At 35.5% G+C, this 6,217-nt stretch overlaps 1 long non-coding RNA gene across 1 annotated transcript; it reads left to right on the top strand.

The window, feature by feature from the left end:
- On the top strand, positions 1-4,771 carry LOC109082835. The gene is made up of 4 exons (XR_002016477.2): positions 1-837; positions 929-1,062; positions 4,188-4,207; positions 4,333-4,771. It is a non-coding gene; the product is annotated as an uncharacterized LOC109082835 (long non-coding RNA).
- The last annotated feature ends 1,446 nt before the right edge of the window (positions 4,772-6,217 follow it).

The following is a 6,217-nucleotide window of genomic DNA, read 5'->3' as shown; positions in this document are numbered from 1 at the left end:
ATAACCCTGCCTTAATACCTAATGTTTTTAATTTATCCAATGACATTGTATTATTAATTACTTAATTGTCATATTAACTCATTTAAATTGTCACACGTCACAATTACCAAAGCTAAAAATGGTCACATTAAACATTAGCCTGTGCGTTCAGTAAGCCTCCATTTAACAAACTAACAGCTAAGCATGCTCAAGAAAATAAAACAAGAAATCATGGCAACATGAATGGTTTTGATCAGGCATTGAAGATCCAACATCTGGACCTTAAAAGCATTTTAGGACCAATCTACACTGGTGGTCATTTACAATGAGCTAAATATCTATTCGGACAAAGTAATTATTTATAGTTTTCCCAGCCCAATTCTTTTTCAAGGGCTTCTTTAAAAGTTAAAACTCATAATACTCAAAGCACAGCTACATTAAGTTAAAACTGCTTTAAAGTAAAGGAAAGTAATGAACAAAAGAAAGACAATGTAGATAAATGAGCCTGGAGTTTTAATGAATACCTTTGTTGTTCTTTTGAAATTTAAAGTAGGCCCCATCCCTCGTTCCTCAACTTGATGAAGAAAACAGCCTGCCACGCTCAGAGCAGAGGCGGAGCAATCCGTCTTCATCGTACCACAGAGGAACGGATTCCTCTACGGGGGAAAGTAACTGCTAATTGCAGTTAAACTTTTTCACTAAAGTACCGTCTTGGCGAACAATCAGTCGTTCTGCCACAGACAATGGAGACAAATCAACAAATCAAGGAAAACTCAACCTACATAAAACAATTAACCATTCAAACATCAGCCCTGTGCACAGAGGGGATTGTCTTCTGTGATGAATGCTCGACTTGAGGTAAGAGGTGAATAAGTCTCAAAAGGTTTCATCTTTTTGGATTTCTTTGTTTCTAAATGGAAAACTTGACAACTTGACTTTTGAATTGCAGAAATTCGCATCCATATTGCAGCTAATTCTTACCAAGAACCGCCCACTTAAACAGGAAGTGACTGCCTGATTGACCATTTTTAAAGTGACCATCCACAGTTCTCTGACAATATTCAGACAATATTGTGCATACAGGTAACTAACTACTCTGATTTGACTTGGACACACAAAAAATAATGTGAAAGCATATAAATACTCATTTGGTGTTGTTTTGTGTTTTTTTTTTTTTTTTTTTTTTTGAGTGCTTGGGTATCAGAGTACGTGTTGTTGAGCAAGCGTACTCCACACTGCAGTTTATCAAATCACACCTTCAAGGTCACTATTACAGCACAGTCTCTCTCTTTCCATTTCCTCTGGAGCATTTTTCAGTTGTGCTCCATTTTCTCAATGAGATAACGTGCCATTTCCCCCAGCTGTCTTCGCAGCTTTAAATGCATGACTACCCATTCCAATCTCCCTATAGGGGAACAGAATGAGTCTGCTTTACTTCAGTGGGGTCTGCCGCAGGCCGGCGAGCCTCTCCAGGGGACAGCGTGTTTAAACACGCGGCATCCAACAAAGCCTCAGCTTGAGAGCAGATTTCACAAATCATCATATCAGTTAAAAGCAAAAAATATGCATGATCATGATACACTGTCATTTTTCATTACATATAGAGTGACAGATATATCTATTAGGCATACATACACTGATTCTCATGAATCAAATGTGTTTTGTCTGCCTTTCATTTAAAAAAAATGCCTGCATTTCCAGTCTAAAATTAATCAGAGATAATCATCAATGATTATAATTATATTATAATCAATGATTTTGTAACAAATTATCAAAATGATGACATTAAATTATCATTAAAATAAATAATAGATAGATAGATAGATAGATAGATAGACACACCCATATATATATATATATGATATGAATATGCATATAAGCCAAGTCAAAAAGTCAACTTAATTTCTAAAGCACTTTATATAAATGTTTCACAGCAGCTTCACAATAGTATCAAATTCTGCTGTAAAGCTGCAAGTCAATAGTGTCATTATACAGCTCAAGTCAGCTCAGTATTGATTCAGTTTGGTTGCATAACTGTGTAAAATTCATCAGTTGTACATACATACTCTATATACAGTGTATATATTCATATGCATGTATGTGCGAGTGCTATGACAAACTCCTGTGCTCCACTGCAGTCTGAACAAGCAAAAGACACACAAGAGTAGTGTTTGAAATTTTTCATATTTGTGTGTAGTTTGGTGTGTATGAGCTAATTATTTATTGCTTGTGTGTACAGTTACTACGCAAAAATACCACCTTTAGAAGAGTTAAAATAGTTTTTAATTAAGTGTTAAGATATGTGTGACCTTTTGCATGTTGTGTGTGTGTGTTTTGTGGTTTTGAGTGTAGAGTTTAGAGAAATGGAGCCATAGTTTCAAAAACTGTGAGCATAAAAAAAAAAAAAGTAGATCAGTAGATAAAATATAATATAAGAAAATCAAGTGAAATAATATTGGGATTTGGTTTGGGAGAATTTGTTTTGAATTATTTATTATTATTTATTTTTTTTATTTATTTTATAACTGTAATGACACAAATTTATATTTTTGTTGTGTATTAGTAATGTTAGAAGTTGTCTGGCTGTCAGCATCATATAAAATGAGGTATAAAATATCAGGAGGTAAAAAAAAGTTTAATCCATATAGGAAATTTTGTACCTTTCGTAATATATCGTATTGATTTTTCACATAGCGAAAATGTGCGTGTGGTATTTGAGTGCTAATGCACCTGAGCCCTTGGAACAGGATGCATGATAAAAAATAATCCTGTGTGGAGCCAGCAATGCTAATCAATACACTTCCAGGCTTGGCTGCTAACATTAGCTTGAAAGGCTAAAGTGGTAGATCTTTGAGATTAAATTCATTGTGTTGGCTGGAACTTGTTTTGCCTTTGCTTGCATTTTTGTGTAATCAAACGGACAGGTACATGTAGTCCCAGTCGACTCATTTAATTCTGTTGTTGTAGTTCGTGTTCTTGGCTATTTGTTCATTTATGTGTGTATAGTTGTGCATGCACATGTTGCCATTTTCTGCTCATTAACTCAAAGAGCTGCTGGGAAAGATCCACCTGATTCTCTCGCAACCTCTTTGCCATTTTTGTTTTTGTAAATGGAGAGAAAACACAGCCCCTGATCAGGCTATCAGTGCTCCTCTGAGCTTGAGTAAGCCAACATAATGAATGATCAAAGGAAACAAGCTAACTTGCTAATGCAGGAGCGTTAGGCTGTACGTGGTTCATTGCAATGATAGCACATACAAATAGTAAATCTTCAGTTGTTTAAGATACTTAAAGGTGAGGTGTGTGTTCCAACTTAATATACAGAAACTGCTGGACGTTGTTGAGTCTCTGTGCTGTTTGTTGCTAATAGACATTTTTGCTGACAGGAAGTGATGTGAGGGAATAAGAACCAACAGTCCACTTTTCAAATATAGCCTTCCAACTGTTTTTTATTAGTCCAACATTTCTGTAGTAATTTCAGAGTAATTAATCGAATCTTTTCAATTAATCATTTTAGTCGGTTTCCAAAACTGGTCTGAACAATTTGTTCACAAGAGTGGTTCTTGAGTCAAAAACTGGCTTGTGAACCCGAGAACTCGATCTGTTAAATGTCTAATTCACAGGATTTGACTGGTGGGGCGAACAGCAAGTTACTTTACTAGCCAGTTAAATAAAACATACCAAAAATATGTTAATGAGTTGACTGTATGACAGTTTCAAGATAAATACATTAAAACAAAATAGTAAATAGCATATAATTAAAATGTAATAAAGGCCAAAGATTATGAATTTAGTATTGGTTAATGTAAATACGAATAATATTTATGTTCACAATGACTTTGGTTTTTTCAATTTAGCAGAATTATAATAGTGTTTCAAAACAAATAAATTTTTGTGATTGCATTTGGTGCAGAGCAAACAATTTGTTGACTCTTTTTTCAGCAAGAACACAAATTATAGTTTCCTAATTCATTCGCACAGTCCGCTAACAGAATTTAAGGCTACGGTACGACCCAATTTAGCAGGGATCTCCCATAAGCATGATATATTGTTGCTGCTACTGTGGCTCATCTTATTATGGATTCTTATCACCATGTGAAGTTTCCATGCGCAGTATGAGAGAGCGAGATAAGGCTGGGGTTTAAAATCATTTTAGGCCCGGCCATTGTGATAAAAAATTATAACCTCTCCTCTTATCTTTCAAGCAGAGGAATCATCTGATGTAGAGGTAAGTATTTGCAAAAAAAAAAAAAAAAAAAAAACTAGAGTGCTGCTTTGTTATTAGCTGAGCTGTTGAGCTGCTTTGCTGTCATTGGTTCACTCATTCCATGCTTCACTCTGATTGGCTCACAGGTCGCCAGGCCCATAGCGACGACTGTTGGGGATTACCAGAAAGCTGCCAGAGCCGCTGTTTACATTTGTGAGATGCCCTCAGGTTTCTGTTTACATCAGAAGCTATGAATCCCTGTAGTTATGTGTCTTTTTCTTTTTGCTCGCTGGCTGATATAGAGGTATTTAGCAACATGAAGTTAAATTAAAGCTAAGAGCAGCAGAGAAAGGAGGGGATACGTCTCTCCTGTCCCACCTTATGGTGAGTGACACTTCATATTAGCACATAATGAGGAGTGTGATCATCGGATGATGGGGACAAAAAAAGGATTTAAGGCTTTAATGACTTTAGGGAATGGATAAAGCTATGCTCAGTTTAAGAGGGGAAAGATACTATTTATAATTACAAAAAATGAAGGAAACTAGCATAAATAAACATACAAAAATGTAGTTAACATGCTGTCCTTTTTGTGTTTAGGGATTTGATAAGTTTAAGAGGGGAGGAAATAAATTTTCCAAATTTTATACTTATTCGGGCCCTATTTTAATATAACGATCTAAGCGTAATGGATTTTATATGCGCACGGCACAGGTGCATAATCAGGGCGTGTCCGGATCCATGTTAATTTTGATAGTTTAACGATGGGGCGCATGGGTCTATAATGGGTATGTCCCTATTCTCTAGGTAATGAGCATGCTGTCCTTTGTTTTTATTTTTGGGTGTATTTGGGCCCTATTTAACGTACAAAGCACATGGTTAACGGCACAGGTGCATCCAAATAAGAGTCTCATCTCTCATCCCCTTTAAAAGCAACGTGTGTTTTTTGGGCGCCAGTGCAATTGCGTTTCCGCCATGGCAGGGTTTGGCGGCTATTTACATTTTTTACAATATGTGTTTTTTGGTTTTAACGTACTATAGGATAATTTTGATTATGATCTCTTATAATAATTAAAATGCAGTAGTGTTTCGGCCATGTTTGGTTTGGTATTTAGATGGATCTATTTTCAATTCCTCAAAATAGCAACGCACCAACAATGCGCCTGAACACAGCTCTTTTTTTAGACCAGCACGCCCATGGGCACACAAATGGGCGCAAATGCATTGGGCGGGAAAATGAGAACTGCGTTGGGCTGAAACTAGCAAAAACACTTGTGCCGCACCTTGCGCCGGGTGTATGATAGGGCCCTTTGTTTTTTTTCCCAGAATTGTCTTATAATATTTTTTTATACTTTTATTTACACTTTCCTGAATTTTTTTAAATGTATTTTTAGTGTTTCATCAGCTTTAGACACATTTGCAGTGGACAAGAGCTTATTTATAAAGTTTTTCCAGCTGAATGATTGACAGTTCTACACTGTACAGACTACAGTTATAACTGTAGTTGTTTTATTTTATTAAAATGAATCAGTGTTTCTTAGTTCATATAGTTAATATATCTTAGCCAATATAGTGTTTATTCAGAGTAGTCTTTGCACTCTTTGCACTTTGCAAACAAAAACAAAGTTGAATTGCAGCAAATGGGCCTTTTTCATGAATACATTTCTGTGTAAATTGTACATGAAACTATTCTTAACATAAATTGTTGCATTCAGTTAGGGTTATATATTAACTTTATATATCAGACTAAATATATTAACTTCACGTCAAACCAAAATGATGTTCAAACCCCAAATTACCATGTAAATGTGGCGTATTTCCAGGCAAAACAGGATTTTCAAAATGAACAAATATAAGGTTGGACTTTTTATCTGTTGAAAATTGTTTAGATGGTGAAAAGTGTCTCTATATGACAAGTGATCGGAGGGGGGGGGCTAAATATAAGAGGGATTGATGATATCAGCACTGAAGGAAATATTTAAGAGGCAAAGCAAGTTATTCCATTTTGATGAAGGATTACGAAGAAAAAAT

This window comes from Cyprinus carpio, chromosome B22 (assembly GCF_018340385.1).
Source record: "Cyprinus carpio isolate SPL01 chromosome B22, ASM1834038v1, whole genome shotgun sequence".
In the NCBI taxonomy this organism is placed as follows: domain Eukaryota; kingdom Metazoa; phylum Chordata; class Actinopteri; order Cypriniformes; family Cyprinidae; genus Cyprinus; species Cyprinus carpio.
This window is presented reverse-complemented; position numbering and strand designations above follow the sequence as displayed.